The 23,920-nt window shown below is 35.7% G+C and overlaps 4 protein-coding genes across 13 annotated transcripts in view; 2 read left to right on the forward strand and 2 right to left on the reverse strand.

The window, feature by feature from the left end:
* Positions 1–14,818, reverse strand: part of LOC125801230 (zinc finger protein 239-like) — a 270,259-nt gene extending 255,441 nt beyond the window's left edge. For all 3 annotated transcript variants that reach the window (XR_007438652.1, XM_049477622.1, XM_049477619.1), the window contains exon 1: positions 14,767–14,818. The gene's annotated coding sequence lies outside the window, so the exon portion shown is untranslated. The remainder of the gene's footprint in view (positions 1–14,766) is intronic.
* Positions 1–23,920, reverse strand: part of LOC111188839 (NLR family CARD domain-containing protein 3-like) — a 453,074-nt gene that overhangs the window by 220,288 nt on the left and 208,866 nt on the right. The gene's annotated exons all lie outside the window — the stretch shown is intronic.
* LOC125801497 (zinc finger protein 3-like) overlaps positions 1–23,920 on the forward strand; it is a 221,212-nt gene that overhangs the window by 157,714 nt on the left and 39,578 nt on the right. The gene's annotated exons all lie outside the window — the stretch shown is intronic.
* The window catches only part of LOC125801516 (uncharacterized), a 302,660-nt gene that overhangs the window by 84,649 nt on the left and 194,091 nt on the right, over positions 1–23,920 (forward strand). The window lies entirely within an intron of this gene.

The following is a 23,920-nucleotide window of genomic DNA, read 5'->3' on the forward strand; positions in this document are numbered from 1 at the left end:
ACATCCCATGTAAAAATGTCCCCAGAGCTCGTCAAGCTAGTCATACGGTTAGCTTATTAGAATAGGCAGCAGTGACTTCATTTAACTCACAATAGAAAAAAGGGCAATTCTGTTTATATTCTTTTTCCTAAAGTTCATAATAATACTTGTAAAGGGTTAATCATTTAGTGGGTGTTAACATATGAACAGCTCAGGCATGAGGGATTGTGGTAGCTGCCTACCGTTTCATACACAGCCAGTCTATCTCTGCTCTCTCCTACTGGTATGCAGATTAGCTAAGTGTCAAACGGTCAGGTTGTTACCGTCATTTAATGGTCCATATTATGTCAATTTACATTTGAGATTTGTAGGTATAAACATACACATATTCACACATACAGCCTGCTTAAGTTTACCTGTTTTTGATGTGTCCATTTTTGTAGTTCCACAAACTGTAGTTTATTTTTTTCACCTGCATATCCGATTAGCCTAAATTTTACCCTGTATATTTAATTCCCAGCGCCAGAGAGCTTTATTTTCGTGATAAATATTTCTTAAAACTGCATTGACACTAATGTGGTGACGTGTTCGTGTGTGTTGTGTTGGTACATGTAGATCAGGTGCAGCAGTGCTGCTGGGGTTTTTAAACACAGGGTTCAAACACCTTTTACAAGGTAAAATTCAAGCACTTTCAAGGCCCATTTTCAAGTTTTTTTCAGCACCTTTGAGCAAAGTGGTAAATTAATGATAACGGTGATATCTCAAAACTGCGATTCAGCGATAATCAATATATTGCAAAACTATCCTCTACACTTCACAGCGACTGAGCTACTGAGAAAAAAAACACTTCTATGTAAGTAAATAGCAGGATTTATGGATTTATTGGTGTCAGTTTCACACAAGTTAAATACCAATGTTCTCAAAATACTGAGTATCTCAACATAATGTGTATCCAATAAATTTCGTTCCACTTCACGATTGAAAGATTATTGATCTACTGTTCGAATTATGATGTATCTGGCATGATACGTCATAAAGAAGAAAAGGAGATCCAGTCCAAAATTGTAGTTCCGTCAGATTTTATTCAAAGAATCTTCTGAGCAAAACATCAAATACATCAAAAATTGAGTAAAAATTTTGGATACATCAAAAATTGAGTAAAAAGATTATTGAAAAATTGAATTGAAATAAAAAGGTGAAAATAAGAGGAAAACCCCAAAGGTGAGAAAAGTTGGGGTTTCCAGAGTTCTCGGCTGTGTGAACAGGACCTGTGGCTCTGTAGTCCCTCTCGGGAGAAGCTCTCCCGCCCAACTCTACTCTTCTTCCTAGACAGAGTCTAATAAAAACAGGCATTCGCCTGGCCTCAGTCTAATAGTGTGTGAGGAGGCTCCTCACACCCCCCGGATCCTGATACTGATAAGCAGTTATTCATCCTATACGTCAGCCGAGAACTCGGTCACCCCAACCTTATCAGACTATAGATTACATGTACAGAAACTCATGGTTCTGCTGGAAAAAATCAATCATGCTAAGTTGCAAGAAAAACGGCCTTGCTTTGAGCACAAGGACACAATATACATACATTCTAAGTCACAATGTGAATCATCATGAATCGTGCTAAATGCTTAAATAACATACTGATTAAGTGAAATGCTGATTTAGTTACACACAGATTAACCCTTTAATCAATGAACAATGAACTTAGTAAGGCAAAACTCCTCCGTATTCTTACACACTTGTTAATTCTTCACAAAAAACAAACAAAAAAAATCATATATTTATGTTTGAAGCCCAAAATGTGGCAAAAGTTTGAAAAGTTCAAGGGGGGGCCGAATACTTTTGCAAGGCACTGTATATAGTGGTTGCTTGAATGTATGTTTTGCTGTGTACAAAAGCTTTTGGCTAAATGCTTAAGTTGAAAGAATAGATAAGATTGCAGATCTTGCAATATAAAAGCCTTTTATTGAATCACATAGATATGAATATGAGTAAATACATAAGGGGATGTAAAACAACGATAATAGCTGGTACTGGATAAAACAATCAATAAAGTAAATGGATTAGATATTTTAGTACCTTTAGAGATATAAAAAAACCCTTTAGCAAAACGATACCAAATAAGGAAAAGATAACAGAGTATATAACTTTAGCAACACAACACAACCAAATATCCCTGTAGATTAACTTGCAGATTTTTAATCAGACTGACTGAACCATAGACCAATGAGAAAACCAGTAGAGCAGGGGTGTCAAACTCATTTTGGCCGAGGGCCACATTGGCATATTGGCTGTCCTCTGAGGGCCAGATGTAACTTATAAATGTAATAAAATGTAACCAAATGTAATATAAAATGAATGTAATTACTCCTTAATGTTAAATAACTCTCAATATACTATTTATTCAATCAAATAGTACAGTTGCATGGGAAAAAAATGTTTGCTTTTTGCTCTATTAACATAAATCCTTTTAATTTGTCATGTTATGAAATCCAAAAACTCCATCAATCAAGAACCAAACTAGTCAAGTGAATAGGAATGACATAAAATACAAGTTATATTAACTTTGATCAAAACGTTTGATACTGAAATAAGGCTTAATAAATATAAAATCAAAAATTGTGAGCTGTTAAGAACATGTGATAGATTTAGCATTTCCTCAGATTTAGCAGTTCCTCATCCAACCACTAGTCGGAGCTGCAGCAGCACAAGCCCACAGTCTTTACTGAGTCAGAGCTACAGCCCAGCCACGGGCTACAGGGCTCAGCTGAGCCAGTCTGGAGCGTTTTTAAAATTTTTAAAGTTCTTCCGTGTATGAAATAAAGATTTTAACCCCACTAACCGAATAATACAGCTCTCTACAGTTCATCTTTCAGCCCAAGCAGCTAACAGCAGCAGTTTAGAGCAGCGTCACGGAGTCACTGCTTGGATTACATTATAAACAGGTCAGTTAGCGCGCTGCTAACCTCAGGATGTTTATAACTACGGAGTTTAGTGAACACACCACGGCTGCAAGGTTAGACTGTTGAAGGCTACTGAAGACTATTAAAGGCTATTGGAGGTTATTGAAAGGGTTATTGGGGGCAGAAATCAGTAAAGGCTGGTTAGATGAGTGGTTCACGTGCTCCTCCTTTGCTGAGGTGAAACTGCGACTAGCGCTGTCACAGTGATGTTTATTAACGTCATTAAAACAGATTTTGTCAGCTATTGTCTTATAAATATTTACACAGAACTTATATCTCTTCTAACAAGCGTTTATTTTGGTCAGTAACACTCTTCGTAACATAAAAGGCATACCGGTCTTTCACCTTGAAGCACAGCCGTCCGTCTGCATCAACTTCTCTTTTTCTGGACATTATGGGATAAATATTTGTATGTCTCAATTCCACCCGCGAAGTTACGCCTTCCCTCCGGCAGGGTTTCCACATCAATGACTACACTGCCGTGTAGTGGCAGTAAGCCGTAACTTCGCGGGAAATACAATCGACAAGCATTGTGGGAAATGTAGTTTTTGGTCAAAGAACGCTTCTGACCTATTTATTATAGACACTAAGATCTTACAAGCTCTCGCTTGGATGTGGCCACATTTGGCCCGCGGGCCTTGTGTTTGACACATGTGCAGTAGAGGGAATCAAGGATCCTGCAGTCTTACTGCTGCATAGCCTGCTGAGTGTTGCTTTCAGTATGGAAACTACAGCTAGACCGTTTTTTTTTTTTTTTTTTTTTAACTCTGAAAAGGATTTTGTTGGCCTTTTGTTGCAAGCTAAGAATATTCTCTACTCCTAAGAATACTCTACTCCTTTAAACTACGACATCTACATTTTAAAAGACTAAGTAATGCTAATCTAACATCTGGAGCAAACACTGGCAGTGCCCTCGCTCCAACTACAAACTACAAACGTGGAGTGGAGGAAAAAATAAAGAAAGTTTTTATATGTAAACAATTGAGAATGTGTTAAGGCTGTAAATGACATAAGTTGACCAAATGATCATTTCCTACTTATGGCAAAGCATATTCAATTTTTAAACCTAAAAATGTCCCAGAATGATAAAATCCTCACTTTTGTTTATTATTAGTTCTAAAGCTAATGCTGAGATTTAATATACGATTTTACTCTGAGCTAGCATCATCGCTTTACTATTTATTCAGCATATCACTGAAAGAATTGTAAAAATGTATGTTCCTAGCTTATGCTGTTAGTGGTACCATTTATGATTCTGTGTGTAAAAACTTCTTAAAACACAACACTAAGTGTTGAAGAGCTCTGCAGGCATTAACTAATGTAGGTATACAAACATACATAAAAACACAGCATGAAATTCAGTAAACATCATCTCTGGATAAGATTCATTTTTCTGAACCTGTAAAAAGCCATTTTTAAATGAAGTTCTTGTAACAGAGTGAAGATTTTGTGCATGATGAGGTGTTTTTGGCTGTCTGAAAGATTTAAGGTTTGCATTTTTTATGGCAGAGGAACAGATTTGGGATACTTTTCTATCTTTTGTGAATGCACTGATGTAATATAAGTTCACTCTGTAAAGTAAAACTCTTCCCACAGTCTGAACAGTAATACGGTTTCTCTCCTGTGTGAATGCGCTGGTGCAGTTTGAGATTACTCTGTTGAGTAAAACACTTATCACAGTCTGAACAGTATTACGGTTTCTCTCCTGTGTGAATGCGCTGGTGTATTTTGAGATTACTCTGTTCAGTAAAACTCTTCCCACAGTCGAAACAGTAATATGGTTTCTCTCCTGTGTGAATGCGCTGGTGTATTTTGAGATGACTCTGTTTAGTAAAATTCTTCCCACAATCGGAGCAGTGATACGGTTTCTCTCCTGTGTGAATGCGCTGGTGTATTTTGAGATCACTCTGTGTAGTAAAACTCTTCCCACAGTCTGAGCAGTAAAACGGTTTCTCTCCTGTGTGAATGCGCTGGTGTTTTTTGAGAGTACTCTGTTGAGTAAAACTCTTCCCACAGTATGAGCAGTGATACGGTTTCTCTCCTGTGTGAATGCGCTGGTGTATTTTGAGATCACTCTGTGTAGTAAAACTCTTCCCACAGTCTGAGCAGTAAAACGGTTTCTCTCCTGTGTGAATGCGCTGGTGTTTTTTGAGATTACTCTGTGTAGTAAAACTCTTCCCACAGTCTAAGCAGTAATATGGTTTATCTCCTGTGTGAATGCGCTGGTGTTTTTTGAGATCACTCTGTGTAGTAAAACTCTTCCCACAGTCTGAGCAGTAAAACGGTTTCTCTCCTGTGTGAATGCGCTGGTGTTTTTTGAGATTACTCTGTGTAGTAAAACTCTTCCCACAGTCTAAGCAGTAATATGGTTTCTCTCCTGTGTGAATGCGCTGGTGTTTTTTGAGATCACTCTGTGTAGTAAAACTCTTCCCACAGTCTGAGCAGTAATATGGTCTCTCTCCTGTGTGAATGCGCTGGTGTTTTTTGAGATTACTCTGTTGATTAAAACTCTTCCCACAGTCTGAGCAGTGATACGGTCTCTCTCCTGTGTGAATGCGCTGGTGTTTTTTGATATCACTCTGTTTAGTAAAACTCTTGACAGAGTGCTGATGTTTCTCCATGTTGGGACTTGGCTCCATCTGTCTGTGAAATGTAGCAAACAATTTCTGCGTTTTCAGGAGATTCTTCTGGATGGCTTGTGCTTCACCTCTTTCAGCAGTTTAACACTGTTCTTTATTAAATATCCTGGTTGTTTATTCTGGAAAAACAAAGAAAACATTTTTTGTGTATTAAAATAAAAGCAGGTCAATTAACCAAAAATAACTACCTACATTAGTTACACTATATGGAGAAAACTACTGGGACACCTTCATACTACAATAAAGGCTTCAGTACTTTTATCCCATTATAAATTCACAGACATTTTAATATGTAGTTGTATCTTGACTGTCAGCAGGCTGCAGCTGCAAAATGTATGTAGCAGAAACACTGCTGCTGTCCTGAGCACTGAATACAGTGTTATACTACTACTTTAGTAGTATCACACTTTACACTATAATCCATACTACTAAAACTTGAAGCTCGGCTGCGCTCCGGTCCACACCTAGAACCTCCCGCTATGAAGCCGAGCGGAGCGCAGTGCGGCCGAACCGAGTTATAAATGAAGGCTTTCTGCATTCTTTATCCACTTTTGTTTTGATCTGTTAAATATGTTTACAAAAGGATAAGAAGCTCTGCCTCTGTTGTAATGTAAAGTTATTTATATTGGTAAAATGTAAAGAGGTTATTGGTTTGTGTTTGACAGAGATGTCATGTTTTTATATTGCTACATGCAAATAAAGGTGAGCATTAATTCATTCTGACCATTTTTTATTTCTAAAGTATTATACAGTTTTTTATGAGAGGAGGCTTTAAAGACAGTAATAGGTACAGATTTCCATTGCAGGGATTCCTAACAGTTTTTCTGAGGCCTTCCAAATATTTATATCGATATCGAAATTATATTGTATCGACCGAAATTAAGGAATGTATCGTGATATAAATTTTGGCCATATCGTCCAGCACTAGCTGTAAATATGTCATACTGCTCTAACAAAGTGTATCTCATTTTATCTTATAAATATCTTTGTAATTTTCTGACTTGCAGTATATCTCTACCCCTCACCTTTTATAATCAAATATTTAGTTTTTCAATACAATAATTTCAGTGACCGGAAGCAGAAAAAGCCTGTATTAAATGTATATGCTTGATGAAGAGTCTCGACCTACCCCTTCCTGTTTTTATGTTCTAGAAATTAGATATTACTTTTTTTATTCAGGTGTAGGACCATTTATGGGATAATTTATCTGCATACAGTCACAGCTCCAGAAATGACATTAATCTGTTTTAATAAGGCAGTATGCCATAAAATATCGTAAGAAATAATGTTGCCAATATTTTTGAATATCATGAACTATATTACCCTGAAATATGGAGCCATATCACCCACCCCTAATTATCACATTCAGGGTAGTACTTTCTTGCTGTTTTAAGCAAAAGAAAATTCACACTGTTTTCATTTCCTATTATATATCTTCTAGAGACATTTTATATATGTTTATGTCCAGTATAATTTATTTTACTTTAATCCTGCATATATGGAGTGCATTATTACCCAGCAAAAAGCTACACATCGGCCCTTCGTGGGCTAAGTGCGGGCTCTGTGGGCAGGGGCTAGCCCATTAAAATTCCAAACAGGCCCAACATGGGTTTTCTGTGGGCAGCCTGTTCATTGGCTGGCCCACTAAAATCCTATAAAAGGCCGCTGTGGGCTAGCCTAAACTGGTCCAGTGCATTAATGCCCCTGTAGGCCCAGTGTGGGAATTATTTGGACAGCCAACACTTTGATGCGCCCACAAATCTCATGCAGGCCCACTGTGGGTCAGCCCACATTCAGCCTGCACCATTTACACACTGTAGGCATTGTGGGTTATATGTGGGCAGCACGCACACATATGTGAGCATGCCCACACAAATCCTATGCTAGGTTACTCTGGGTCAGCCCAAATTTACCATACAATATTTTACAATCTGAAAGTTTGTGTCATAACAAGTTCATATGAAGGGTATCTGAATATTTTTTATTGTTTTTGTCTGTGAGAGCTAGGTAGATTAGCTAGCTTAGTGGATAGGAGCAACACTGTGTGAAATGTAGTATCAGCTCTGAAAGATTTTCTAAACCAAAAGTGGAGAAAAATCAAGGTACCACAGCAGAGTTGTGCAGAGACCTTTGGAGGGACACACACACACACACACACACACACACACACACATAGTAACATCTCATATTTTTCAAGACATATACTGTATAGCTATACATTTTTATTTGTAAAAATATTTTTATTTAATATTTTGGATAGCTACGAATTTGCTCCATGGTGCTGATTCATAATCTCACCTTTATTATTGGTAGTGCTGATAATAAATAAATAAAAATATTAAATTATAAATGTTTTTGTGCTTGACTATACACTTTGTGTAAGCCAGCAAGGTTATAAAAGTTACATATTTTTTTATTTTTGCATGTGATATTTAATTGTGAGGATCATGTAACCAACGAACCAAAGAGATCCAGTTAAGCTAATGGAAAGATAGCCAGTTAAGCTAAGGGAAAGATATCATTTTAAAAAGTTTTGGTATTTTTGTGAACCTGATATCCTGATATCGGCCACCTCACATGTTTATAGAATGTAACTACCAGTCACACACAGTGACTGTAAAGGCTATTTATGTTTCACCATGAATAGCCTGAAGAAATTCAAATTCAAATAACTATCACTATATAAGAATCACTGTAATCAAATACAGTCTGCAAATTTCTCTAAAATTAAGCATTGTACATGAAAAGACACTAACAGATGTAGTATTTACCTGACTGCATTCTCATATCTCTATATTATCATTTTAAGAGGCCGTGAGAAGATCAATCATGCCACCACCAAAGGATGCAGAGATCGAGCAGGGTGCAAAGGTTTGGCTTTGGAATTCACGGGACCGTTCAGGTGGACGGAAGCATCGTCTCATGCAGTCTCTTCAAACAAATAGTTAATTTATGATCTATGCTATATTAATGCATAAACAATATTCATTTTTGATATTATGATTAACTATATCTGTTCTGTTTATGTAAAGTACATCTATTTTCTCCTTCATTATTATTGCTGTGAGATAAAAACCTTAATGCTAAAACTAATGTTATATTCAATTAGAATTTTTTTGTTACTGGTTTGATTGGGATGACATTTTGGTTCCAAGTCTACAAGCAAGAGGAATAAAATTAATAATAGAGATCAGGGGTGGGTTTCCTGAAAGCTTCGTTACGCTAAGAACTTCGTTAACTCGTACTTAAGATTGATCGTTAATTAAAGAGTGTTTCCCAAACCCGTGCGTAACTAAAGTACTACGTAAACTCGCTCGCAGATTAACGAGTGCCCTCACCCAGTCGTTATTCTTAAGAGCTTCTTTAGGGGATCTCTACTTGCAGTTCAGCACCTTAAACACCAGGGACCGCCAATTTTGAGGGAGAAAAATGATAATTTCCCTGGTTGAAGCAATTATATTATGTTACTATTAATTATAATCAATTATATTATATATATATATAATTATTATTATAATAATTAATATTATTATATTATATTATATTATATTATATTATATTATATTACATTATATTAGATTAGATTCGATTAGATTAGATTATTTCCCGTGTCTGCGGGTGCTCCGGTTTCCTCCCACAGTCCAAAGTTCAGGCTAATTGGATGTCGGATAAAAATTGCCCCTTAGGTGTGAGTGTGTGAGTGGATGTGCCTGTGTGTCTGTCTGCCCTGCGATGGATTGGCGGCCTGTCCAGGGTGTATACTGCCTTCCCCCCGATGCCGGCTGGTATAGACTCCAGCCACCCCCCCGCGACCCTTAACGGATAAAGCGGTTGACGATGAGTGAGTAAGTGAGTGAATGAGTTATATTATATTATATTATATTATATCATATATTATATTATATTATATCATATTATATTATATTATAATGCCAACTTTCTCTGTGTAGTCTAACTGGGCATACTGGAATTGACCAATCAAACCCATAAATTATTAAAAATCCAGATTCCTGCAGATGATGCTCACGGTCTAAGCAAAGCTGCAAAGTCACCAAGTCCGTGGATTCTGTAATCAGGCTGTTATGTGGCATACACACACTTATATACACTTCCCACCAGCCCGGGAATTACAGCACAATACAATATATTTCCATGCTATTGGGAAAATCCCTGGTACTGTAGGTCCGGTGCAGGGGACGCCTGCAGTGTCTTTACTCACACCTACACGTATTGTAAAGGGTATCGGTGAATGTGCAGGTAATATTTAATATTATTCTTTATTTAGGTGCTTCTAACCAGTGATGTCAGTAACGCGTTACTTAATCTGACCCTTTTTTTCAGTAACGAGTAATCTAACGCGTTACTATTTCCAATCCAGTAATCAGAATAAAGTTACTTAGTCACTGTGCGTTACTCTCTCTCTCTCTCTCCACCTCATCTCCTCCACACACACACACACACACACACACCGCTCCCTTACCCATTCCCCCTCCGCTCTTCCCCAATCACACGCGTCTCGCTTTCTCCCCTGTCTCTCTCTCTCGCGCTCGGCGTGTCTTTAGTTTCCGCCCGTTTTCGTTTTCCGCCAGTTCTCGGCGCCCTATCTCTTTATTAAAGCGTTTTTTTTTTTTGTGGCCGAGTCCCAATTCACTAGCCAGGGCAGCGGTCTGCCACAAATTTGATTGGCAGAGGAGAGCATTTAAAGATTTTACACCACACGTGATTGGAAGTTCACTGCGCGTATACCGTAAAGACAAGAAAAGTTCCGGTGCTTTAAATGAACACTGTCAGAATTAAATCTCTCTCAGTAGTTGGGTCCGGTATGGGTCCGTATTGGACAACGTCTGGGTCCGGACCCGGACCCCAGTCTGCAAATATGTGATCCCTGGTCTAGACCATATACACGGTTCTATTTTATAAAACCACTCCTTGCTGCCCTGCTGAGAACAACAAGTTCAATGTTCAGTTTTACAGTGTTAAATATGTAAGGTCAAGAAAGACTTTCTTTATTTTATATATTTTTTTATAAAAACAAGTATTTATGTTTAGTAAAATCAAGAAAGACCATGTTTTATTTTTTATAAAAAAATATATTTATGTTAATTTTTTTATTTTTATAAAAAAACGTATTTTTTTAGGAAATAGTTCAACTTAACAGAGATAAATTGTTGCTGTTAAAAATGCATTTTCCAATAAAGGGAGTATTGGCAAAACTGGTTATAATGTTAATGTTAAGGCAGCGGGAGGTGGTGTCTGCAGCTGCTGAAAGTAACTAATAAAGTAACTTAGTTACTTTTAAAATCAAGTAATCCATAAAGTTACTAAGTTACTTTTTAAATGAGTAATCAGTAATGAGTAATCGGATTACTTTTTCAAAGTAACTATACCATCACTGCTTCTAACCAACATTGTGGCCGTTCATCTGGGCAAACTGTGGGGTGTGTCAGCTCACAAATATATAAATACCAGTCAAAAGTTGACACGTCTCATTTTTTATTTATTTATTTTTTTTACATTGTCGATTAATATTAAAACTATGAAAACAATTAATTGACGCATATGGAATTATCTAGTTAACAAAGAGGTGAATGGCCTTCAAAATCCCCTGACCTAAACCCAACTGAGATGTTGATTTAGGATGAGCTGGAGCTTTACAGTGTGTGTGTGTGTGTATATTGAAGAGTTAACGTTTATTATACCTTGGGTGTGTTGACAAATATCCTTCAATAATGATTACTTAACTTTAGCATCTATAATTACATAATCATTGTGTGAAACCTTGTATTTTATATGCATTTATATAGAAGATTAACCAATACTCACAATATATATTCTTTACACATATAGTTAAACTTTGCTTGATCAGGCATGTAACTAACACAGACTTTATTATATGACAAACTAACCCACATGATACATAAGGCATTTACTAACACATAGGATCTATTGTATGGTGGACTAACCACGCGCCACTAACACATTAACATATAACATAAGAAATCCATTGTGTGACTGGTGTAGCTCATGCTTAAGGCATTTTGGTCACTGCATGATCCTAACTAACGGCCATCAATCATCGACTGGTGCACTCTGTATGAACTAAATTGATACAGAGGAGGCTCTTAGACCAAAGCGGCCTTCTCTGTGTGTGGGTGCCTCCCTAAACCTGCAGCTGCTTCAAAGCGGGGAGTGACGCACACACACACAGATAATGCCACAATGTTCAGTTCTGGCTGGACACAGTCAAGGCTAAACACTGTTGGTCCGGTCAGACACGTGAAACGGATTACTAACACGTGAAATTATGCATGCTAACATGAGATGATTTTAGCAACGCCTCATCAGCAGGTTTCACGTCATTTGGGGTATAAACATGGAGTCAGATCAGAGGGGGGTCAGAACTTTTACTATTTGATGGCTGCTAACTGTCTTGTATGTATTGGTTCTCCTGAATTCAGTATTTTGTAATAAATACTTGATTTGCTTTCAACTCCACTCCACCTGTCTGCGACTCTCTCCATCAAAACGAACACGCAGGGGAGTTGTACCCCGGATGGTGGATGGGGGTAACCCATCTTTCATTTTCTTTTTACAACAATATATACGGAACAATAATTATTTTTATATTATTATATTATTTTTATATTATTAATAATTATAATAATAAATTAATATTATTATCAATACTACTATTAATAATATTAGTACAATATCTATTAATATAATATATATGTATATTAACAATAATAGTTTTTAAAAAAGTTTAATGTTTATTAAACATTTATATATAAACATATGACTTATTTATTTAGCCATATGTATCTGTAGGAGTATTTTATTAATGCCAAAGTACATCCTTTTGTAATTTAAATTTCAAAATATGTATAATATTGATGATTACAACACTTTTTTACATTTTTAGGGTGTAATACTGAATAAATACTGCATAATAATCGATATTTGTGGATCGATTGAGTGCGCTGTTTCGGGGGAGGATTCAACAAAGACGCTCTTTAACCTCCTTTGTTAATTTTCACGTTGCGAAGCTCTTTGGGAAACACTCGCAGAACTGGCTCGTTCTTTACTCACGTCATTCGTTAGTTCGTTCGTTATTCGCTAAGGTTGTTCGTTTTCGGGAAACCCACCCCAGAGGCTTTGTTCCAGTAGCAATAATAGTATCAGTTTATTATTCATCTACTACATCAGTCTAGTGCATTCAAGTATTTATTCAAGAATATGATTTGCTGTTTTTATTGATGTTTATATATATATATATATATATATATATATATATATATATATATATATATATATATATATATATATATATTTTTTTTTTTTTTTTAATTTAAGTTGTATAATTCTTTGTTATTTTGTATTATGTTTGATATTTATATCATACCGTTTATTATAAATACTGTTTTTGCAAATGGAGATATTTATGGAGTATATGTTTATCTACATGCTAAAATATAAATTTGGGATTTAATTTACTTAAATACTGTTGTGTGTTGTTTATATTTTATACATGATACTTTGTAATACATTTATTAATTTACTATACACTTTAAATTGTGTTATTTATATAATTGTTTTACAGCCAGTTGCAAAAAATGTCAAAGTGCCAATAGCACAGCTTTAAATTTTCTTTCTTGAAAAGTGTTCTCTGTTCAATATTGCACAGTTCTAAAAATTTGGGGCCACAATTGGTTTTCCGCTGAGGGCGTGTGTGTGTGTGTGTGTGTGTGTGTGTGTGTGTGTGTTAGTGTTAGAGCTCTGCAAATCTCTGTTGGCCCAATGTGCAAATACCCATTGGTCCGATTTGGGCCGCCCATATGGGGGCGGTACCGCACCAACCTCATTGGCCCAGTGTGGGCATGTTTGCTGGGTTGTATCATGACATTATTCTCCCCAAACAAAATCACATCATAAAACATTTTACTATTGCTAACACATTTGTAAATCTGTACATAAAAATACTGTGTGGAGCATGCACCATGTTTTTTTAATGCGTCACGAACAATGTAGAAAAATACTGAATAACAAAAGCAGTTTTGTTAAAAGGATACAGCAACTGGAAATAGGGGCACATTACATTATTTTTAAAGGTAAGTTACAGTTTAGCCACCTTTACCTTATCAAGCCAATGCTAGCGACCTAGCCAAGCTAGCTAGCAATTCCAAACATCACATACTACCAACAGCGTGAATGTCCTAAAAACATGAATTTGTTATTAGTTGTTGATATATAGCCTAAATGGTAGGATAATGTACACACAGTTTGTAATGGTTAATCCTTTTCGTTATATAGTTAACTTTAACCGTTAGGTGTGTTATTCTGCTATAACACCACTGGGTCATTTTACAAGCTAATATTTTAGGGTTTTTTTCTGTCAGGATGAGTGAGGCAGGCTGTGTGGTGAGGACCAGGTCGATATGATTACTCATCTATCTATCTATCTATCTATCTATCTATCTATCTATCTATCTATCTATCTATCTATCTATCTATCTATCTATCTATCTATCTATCTATCTATCTATCTAAGTAATTTAAACACTGATTATTTTTTCTTTCTTTTTTAAAGAGCATAATATAAAATATTTCAGCATGAAAGCTCATATTTGTAATGTGTAACAGCTTCCTATATCATAACTACATCTCTGCTGTTTGTAACAAATCAAACCGTGTGTAAATCGGATATAAAATGGTAGAGTGGTGATTATTATAGATGTATTAAACACCTTAATCAGTGTAAATTAATGCTCTGGGGAATCGCTAGAAGCGCGTTTTCTTTATTTGCGTAGTTTTGGCACTAATTTAGCTCCATAGGTGGAGTGGAGACAGCGAGGCACCGAAGGACAAAAAAAATGACGTTGTAAAAATACGGTGGGCTCTGCGACACTTTGCAGAGCACAGGCGCAACGACAGGGAGGCAGAGAGACAGCGACATACTGAAGGAAAAAAACGGATCCCAAATAGGATCCTAAAACGCTCCCATTGTGGAATCGTTCACTTCAAAGAGCCGACGCTTAGAGCTGCATCGTTCTCGAACGACACATAACTGCTGAGCAGAGCTAGAAGATCCAGTGCTGGTGGTGTAAATGCTGAAGGTGCTGAAGGTGGTGTTGGTGTAGAAGTGAATGTAGAACAGCGTGTTGAAGAAAGAGAGAGAAACTTCTCCATACCTTCTGTAGTTCAGCTGATCCTGCTCTTCCTCCTCAGGCGCTGCGAAAGAACTGCAGAGCCCGAAGCTCAGCCTCACTCGGGTTATGTAGAGCTCCGCCCCCTCCATATCACATTACACCCCATCACCGCGCTGAATGGAGCTAAACAGCTAAAACTCTAATTTAAAACAGCGTAGAACTACTTCGATGGGGCTTTTCTTTCATTTTACAAATTAGAATAAAGTATTTCACTAAAATAGGAAAGAAAATATTTTTTAATGTGACACGAGTGGTGGCTTCTAGCCATTTTTACCCATGCACTTATATACTGACTACGCCACTCCCGTTAAAAGGTGGGAGAAACCCAAAAGGAATGTGAAGCCCTCCCCCTTCACAGATCCCGACTGTGTTAAAACAGTCTATAGAGGCAGAGTTTGATATCAAAAATACTTTTATTCACAATCAAAACACAAACATAAAACCCACAATGAATCTCCACTGAATTGGTCGACACTGACAATACTTGGCTTTAGCACATGAACACCAGTTTTGGATGGAATAAAGCAAACCAAAAATAAAGGATCCACAAACACCACAGCTTAACACTACACTGCACACCACACCAAACAAACCATAATGGGGAGGACTAGCTTGGATTCTTTCTTTGGTAACTTCAAAAATACTGTTCAACAAAACACACTAGATGAAAAGAAACTCAAGTGTGGCAGAGTATTAATTGGGGGAAAAAAAAAACCCCACAAATTTACTGAAACCAATGAAAAAAGAAAATAAACTAATTAAATTGAACCCAAAAAAACAAAGAATTACAAAATTAAACAAAACTTAGCTACTACAATAAATAATGCAGAGTCATAGCCAGAAAACAATGCAAAAAATAAATAAATAAATAAAAAGCACAAAAAAAAACAAAGAAACTAAAGCAATCAATACAGAAATTATAAGGAAAGAAATACAGAAACTATCCAAAAAACCCCCATAAATGGACCATCAAAAACAGTAGAGAACCATTAAGAAAACAGTAGAAATGACATTAGAAAACAAGATTAGAAACACAGTAGAAAACATCAGGAAACTAGGGCTGGCCCGAATAGCGTTTTTGGAGCTCCGGATATTCGGCACTGATTCGAAGCGAATATTCGAATATTCGTTTTTAAAAAAAGAGGTAAAAAAAGAGGTTAAAAAAAAAAAGAAAATCACGGCCCCCTTAAGACATATTCACCCCGGATTTTTGGTGTTTTTATCCCGGATTTTTGTTTTTCACCCCATATTTTTTCTGTGTTTTTAGCCCAGATTTCTTTGTGTTTTCATCCCGGAATTTCTGCTGCCGCACACCGCGTCTTATCTGCTGCGTAAGAATAAATAAAGAAAATAAATGATGTAATTACTATTATTATTAGAAAAATAACAAACAAAAATAAACCCAAAATGTTGACAAAAATATAGTCTAACGAATAAAAAAAATAAGAAACGAAAAACTCCACAGGACCAAAGAAAATTACTAAGACATGTAATACTGAAAAAAAAACGGAAAAAACAAATACGCGTCTGGGGATAAAAATTAAACAAACCAAACCACACTCAAAGAAATAAATGTATATATAAACAAAACAAAAGAATTGACAAAAACAACAATCCGTTAAAAAAACTCATTTAAATCCATTAAAAAACTCATTTAAAACAATCACAGGCTTTTTGCGCAGAATAATAAAAGTTTCGGTTAGTTTCAGTTTCAAATCATGAAAACAGCTCACCAAAACCTCAACCTATCCTTTATATTTGACAATATTTGATTAACTTACAGGTCCTTACTTATTTTTATTTAACTGAACTGAGTTGTAAATTATTTATAGCCTCGCGCTGAATTCATCTCCCGCTGCGAAAGAGAGAGAGAGAGAGAGAGGCGCAGCGCATTTTGCCTGATTTTAATTAACAGTACATTTGTTGGCTTTAGTAAGTTTAATAACATTAATTTTAGTATACTTGTCAGATCTTATTTATAAAAACTTTTTTTAGAAGACAGAGGTTATTCTGCGCGCAATGCCGCGCCGCTGCGCCAAGCACCACTTTGCGTGCCTGACATTTCAGAGTGCTGGACGAGATTTTAATTCATGAATTAATATATTTAATATTTTAATAAATTTGCCCTGGTGATAAGAAACGAATGCTAACATATAGCTTTATATTTCTGTGTATTTCAAATGTTTTAAGTTTTATGTAATTGACGGGCAGCACCACGCGCCAGATTGACAATGTGCTTTATTTTTCAGATATAAAAGTGAAATTCAGTTAAATAATAGCAAAGTTAACTAAAATAAATTTATGTTCAGTCAAAGTTATTTTCTCTTTTAATTTTCCATTTCAAAACTCCATTTGAGTGAGAATAAGCATCTGTTGAAATTTTTAAACAGCAGAATGCCTAGTTACAGTTATTTAGTCTGTGTACTAAACATAAATATAAATCCTTATAACTGACAGAAATAAATATAACTAATAATAATTTATAGTTACAGTGCAGATTTTTAAGTATATATATTTTTTCATAGTTGATTGCTGAAGGCTCTGGGTGTGGTTTATTTTTATGTGGTAAAGATGTGATGGTATGGAGTATTTTGGAGCGCAGGGTGAGCAATCGCGCTAAGCTTTTTTCCGCCGCCAAGATAGAAACACGCCAGAAATTTACCTCAACACACATCATTTCCAGACCACCACGCCCATCGGTGTTAATATATTCCAAAGTCCAACGCTATTTTAAGGACGCGTGCAAGGCCTAAAAATAGACTGTTGACGGGTGGCAAAGCGCCACGCTACACGCCTTGCGTGGGGTGTATGATAGGGCTCTTTGTCTGTATGCGCAAAGTTTAAAAAAAGTTCATTCAGCTGCTAAAGTAACGTGCAGTAACGGAGTGTCGAAAATGGTAACGGCGTTATAGTTACAGTCATAGTAATTAGTTAGATTACTCCTTACTGAAAAAAGTAACGGCGTTAGTAACGCCGTTTATTTTAACGCCATTACTCCCAACACTGTCGTCTGGATTAAACTCCCGCTCCAGCCAATAACAGTTCAGTTCTGTCCCGCACGCAAGATATTCTGACGGGACCCGCGAGAACAGAAGTGGTTAGAGTGAGGTGGAGCTCTGGAAAGTAGAAAAAAAACGAATATCCGAATACCAAAATTAAAAACCGAATACCTACTCAACGAACGAATATCCGAATACCCGAATATTCGGGTCCAGCCCTAGTGTGACGAGGCTGAAGTTGGCGTCTTATTCGCCAGTGTCTTATTCGGATTTTCCGGTCCACCTTAAAAAGTCGAAGTACCAATTATTCGCCAGTAGAGAGCAGGGTTGAGCCGAGCAAAACGAGTTTGGCATTTAGGGCATATTACACTGAGAATACATTGCCTGTTCTGGGTATTTCCAGTTGCCCGAACTCCAGATTATCAAATAGTCTGTTGAATTTGACACCACATTATGAAAATATAACTAGTATACTGTGAATAGCCTAAAGAACTTAACATTTACTGTACAGTTTTTTTTTTATTATGAGCCTCTGAACTTGGCATTTGAGAAGATTAAAGGAGAATAAATTGCCTGTTCTGCATATTTCTAGATGCCCTAAATCCACATATTCAAATAGTCTGTTAAATTTGACACAAATTATGAAAATTTACATATTAAACTGTGAAAATCTTTAATAACTACAAAGATTACTGTACAGTTTATTATTATGACCCTCTGAACTTGGCATTTCAGAATATGTCAGTAGAATAAATTGCCTGTTCTGCATATTTCCAGTTACCCTAATTCCAGATTGTCAAATAGTCTGTTGAAATCAACACCACATTATGAAAATATACCTATTAGACTGTGATTAGCCTAAATAACAAAACATATTACTGTACAGTTTTTTTTATTATGACCCTCTGAACTTGGCATTTGAGAAGATTAAAGAAGAATAAATTGCCTGTTCTGCATATTTCCAGATGCCCTAAATCCAGATTCTCAAATAGTCTGTTGAATCAGACACCACATTATGAAAATATACCTATTAGACTGTGAATAACCTAAAGAGCTAAAAATATTACTATACAGTTTTTTTATTATGACCCTGTGAACTTGGCATTTGAGAAGATTAAAGAAGAATAAATTGCCTGTTCTGCATATTTCCAGATGCCCTAAATCCAGATTCTCAAATAGTCTGTTGAATCAGACACCACATTATGAAAATATACCTATTAGACTGTGAGGAGCCTAAATAACTAGAAATATTACTGTACAGTTTTTTTATTATGACCCTCTGAACTTGGCATTTGAGAAGATTAAAGGAGAATAAATTGCCTGTTCTGCATATTTCCAGATGCCCTAAATCCAGATTCTCAAATAGTCTGTTAAATTTGACACTAAATTATGAAACTATACCTATTAAACTGTGAACAGCCTTTATAACAAAAAAAAAATACTGTACAGTTTTTTTTATAATGAGCCTCTGAACTTGGCATTTGAGAAGATGTCAGGAGAATAAATTGCCTGTTCTGCATATTTCCAGCTGCCCTAATTCCAGATTATCAAATACTATGTTGAAGGTTACATTGCCTTATGAAAGTAAACCTAATATGCTGTGAATATCCTGAACAACAAGTCATATTACTGTAGAATCTTTTTTATTATGAACCTCTGTACTTGGCAAACAGTGTTGAATATGACGCCACAAAAATATATCTGCAACACTGCAAATTCCCTCATTTTTGTTTCAATAAAGTATTACCTTATCTTGTCTTGTCTTATCTTATATATTATACCATCAGTGTCAAAACTACAAGAAGTATTGCTTTACCATTATTTAATCTGATGTTTTTTAAGTTTGCAGGTCTGTGACAACTATTTGCCTTTTTTGCTTACATCCACTAGACTTCAGACGAATGGGGGACTGCTGGAGCCTATCCCAGCTGGCATCGACGGAAGGCAGTGTACACCCTGGACAGGCTGCCTATCCATCGCAGGGCAGACAGACAGGGACAGACACACAAACACATTCACTCACACCTAGGGGGCAATTTCTACTGCTTCCTAATTGGCCTTGACGTGCTGTCTTTGGACTGTGGAAGGAAATCTGAGCACCCGGAGGAAACCCCACGCAGACACGGGGAGAACGTGGAAACTCCACACAGAAAGACCCGGGTCACCCCAGCTTGGAATAGAACCCAGGCTCTCTTGCCACTGTGCCGCCCCAAAATTTACAAGATGAATCCACATGAACACCACCGCAAAATTGTATGTACCTGTGAGAAACTCAGGGTTTTCTAAAGGACCAAACTTTACAAGTGTCAATAAAAAAATGCAGATTTAACTAGAACTGCAGTGTGTTTATTAATGGTTTACACTTCCACATGATGAAATCAAATAAGTTCATGCTACTGATATTTCTATGCATAATAATATTGCTTACTTAAAGTTTACACGTTGATCTTAGTTAGTTTGATTATTTTGAAGTAACTGCAATTATATTTAATCTCTGTTGGAAACAGAAGTAGGGAAAAAAGCTTTTTTGAGGATGTTCATTGTGTTTTGTGTGTGAGTGTGAGTGAGAGAGTCAGTAACTTTTGGCCCAGAAACGATGGCGGAGATACTAGATGGTCACCAGGATCACCAACATCTGCATTGTACCCACAGGGATGTGCTATTGTTTCTCCAGCTAAAGTTTTTGTTCATTTTATTTTTTTACTCTACATGCTGGGATATGAAATAAATAAATAATGTATATACTTATATATTATAATCTATTTAAAAAGAACTAAAGGTTGAAATTATTAGGGTCATTTAAAGAAAAAAACATGTACATTTAAACTCGGTGTAACAAAGAAAAGGTTTGTGTGTATCAGTCATAATTGTTCAGATTTTTTATCTAGTTTCACTAGGCTAATTCGTTTGTAGAAAAAAATCTAATATTTCCTTTTTTATCTTTTTTTTGTAGATGAACAAACACTGAAATACTAAAATGAATGCAGAATCAGGTTTTGTTTAAACAAGGCACGTGGATTTTATCTTGGCAGTGGGGAAAATCTATTTTTTTTTTAAAAGTACTTCTATCCTCAGGCAACATTTGATTAATTTTTTTCTGTTTGAAAAGTACAGAGGAGAACTACAAGACAAGTGCCTACAAGCACTACATTTCCCATATGCCTCAGCTTCTTTTGAAAGACTTGATGAGCTAACGCTTTCAGTCAGAGAAATAATAATGCACGTATGACAGATATATTCCTAATACAACAACAACAACAATAATAATAATAATAATAATAATAATAATAATAATAATAAACTATCATTTTAAAATGAGGGCAGATTTTTGTGGCAAGCATTTTAACAGTTTATTTTAAGGTAAAAAAAATAAAATAAAAACACTAAAAAGAGTAAAATGATAAAAAAAAGAACTTAAGTGCACATATTTCTAATTTATAAGTGGAAGTTTTTTTATTGAACCAACCAGCAGTTTTAATTGCCTTGAATAAATGTTCCTTGATTATTTATTTTCAATTTGGAACACCCCCAGTCAGTCAGATTTCAGTGCCAGCATAATAATGTTTTAAACACATATAAATACTATAAATATAAATTCTATAAAAAACTTTTCAAATAAACATATGCAGAACATTATTAAAAATACTTTTAAAAGTTTTAATCAGTCCTTTAATATGTTTTTTACACTATTGGTGCAAGGTGTTATGGGAATATTATGCAAATTGTGTTGTCACCCTACACCGCAACATACTGTACTCTGTAGCATCGCTCAACTGATTTCAGTTAGGTTTGACCTGTAGGTTATCTGTTTGACCATTTAGATGAAGAAAATAAAAACCATTTGGATGTCTGTTTAGGATGTCTGACAAACGTTACAGGTAAGATTTATTAAATTATTACTGGATTTGATGTTCGCAGTCATGCATTATAAACTATTACGAGAATGATGCGCCATGTTTGACCGCGGTCACGCCATCTGCACCGAAACCCTAGTGCGTGTCTAAACAGTGTTTTACTCTAGCCGCGTGCACAGCGCACCCGGAGGTGTAGACTTGGGCTTCTTGTGCAGAGACTGACCATGGAACAGAAACTAGTTTTACACCTAAATAAACATGATTTAACGAGGGTTAATCCACAAACATACACCAGAAAGACTCCTGCTTATCCGTATAACAGTGTAACGTTTTGGAAATGTTAAATAAGGAGTCATATTAAATAAGCAAATCAAATTATCATATCACAGAACTAATTTCTTAAAGATTTTATTCTCATGTATCCAGGTATATGTTTGAAGTGATATTACTGTATCATTTTGGAGTAATTGGATACCAAAAATGTCCATTCGGTATTGTATAAAAACAAAAAAAATTTTTTTTATCAAATCAGACAATGAAATCCTTGAAGAACCAATTCCATACTATTAATGTCATGCATATCAAGTGATATTACTGTATAATTTTGGAGTAATTGGATATGCATAAACCAAATTTCGGAGTCCTATAAAACGAGCAAATCAAATTGGTATCCAATGAAACCAAGACAGTCTTGAAAAACACATTCCATACCATTAATAACATTAGTAACAAGTGATATTACTGTATCATTTTGGATTAATTGGATACCAAAATTATGACAAATGTTTTTAGGTCTGCATAAAAAAAACATTTTGGAGTCCTATAAAACCAGCAATCTATTTGAGACAAAACATCTGCTTGCACTGAAATATTAAGAACTGAAATCTATGAAGTTTCCACCTGTAATTTTCTTAACATTACATTAGTTAGAACCTGAATGTAAGGTACACTCTCCTTTACTCTCAGAACTACAGTTTTATCATTATTAACATCAGATTCATTGGTCCTACAGTAAAACATTTCAAGACGTGATAACCTACATCAATCAAACAGTCACCGACAGTTCACTACAGTTTCTGCACAACAGTTAATAGATAAATAAGGTAAAAGCACTGTAGCCCATGTTGTTTATTTTCCTTTGTCTAAATCCTTCTGACAGTCTCAGTAAGAATACTGTATTAACCAGAAACAATAACTAATCAAATAACTTAACTAATTATGCGAGCAAGCTTCACACAACAGGTGAAGAACAATTGGCTAAGGATATGATGAAATGTATATTTGTGGACTACACGACTATCTTACTGTATATAAATAACTATGGGTGTGGTAACTACACGTGTTTCTGTAAAATGGCTTGTAGGTGGTACTTCGAGGTTTTAGTTTGGTCATTGGGCATTGGCCTAAAAAGTTTGAGAACTACTGCTCTATTTTATTTATTGCTTATGAAAGTTTCGTAAAACTGTACTGTAAAGAACTCTAAGAAGATGGCCTGAACACATTTCAAGTAAATTTAAGAAGACACTGTAATTCTGTACTGACCTTTTTTTTAATTATATTTGATGGAAAGCCAAAAAAAATTAAAAAATCTAAATGCAAAGACCAAACGGTGGGAAACCCTTTCTATGTGTTATGTTGGATTTACTAAATAACAACTACACAAAATTCACAATTTTATACACTGACACATCAAAAAGGAAACCAGAGTTATGTACCATGACTTTTGTCATGTCTTATGGAAGGTAAAGAGTGCTGCACTGACCTCTCAGATGTGTGTGTGGGTTCTTGAGCCAAAATTGCTTATCTCTTCACATGGACAGATCTAGCCAGACACTGCTGGTCACAATCATTACCACTCACTGCACTGTTCACTGTGGATGATAATATTAGCCATATATGATATATATTTCCGCTACACGTCACACTGTGGATGGAGTAATGTTAATAACCTACACAACTTCTAAAAAGAAATATCCCTTCCATCTGCACCCGCTTTTATGTCTCGCTTGAACTCTGATAATATGTGTTCAACTACACTTACACCATTCTACAGGTGAGGTTATACACCTCAAAACATGTACAGGAAGGGAAGTACCCCTCAATAAACATTTTTTTGATCAATAATGCTGTCCCTGATATAACTGTTGGCATGTCAGTATATTTCCTATGTCCCTTTAAAAATTACATATGTTCCATTACAGGTTCAAAGTCTTTGGAAAGGTAAGTTGCATTAAAATATTAATTATTAAAATAAAATAAGTTTATGCAACAAAGGAATTGATA

The sequence above is a fragment of the Astyanax mexicanus genome, chromosome 4 (assembly GCF_023375975.1).
Source record: "Astyanax mexicanus isolate ESR-SI-001 chromosome 4, AstMex3_surface, whole genome shotgun sequence".
Lineage (NCBI taxonomy): Eukaryota > Metazoa > Chordata > Actinopteri > Characiformes > Acestrorhamphidae > Astyanax > Astyanax mexicanus.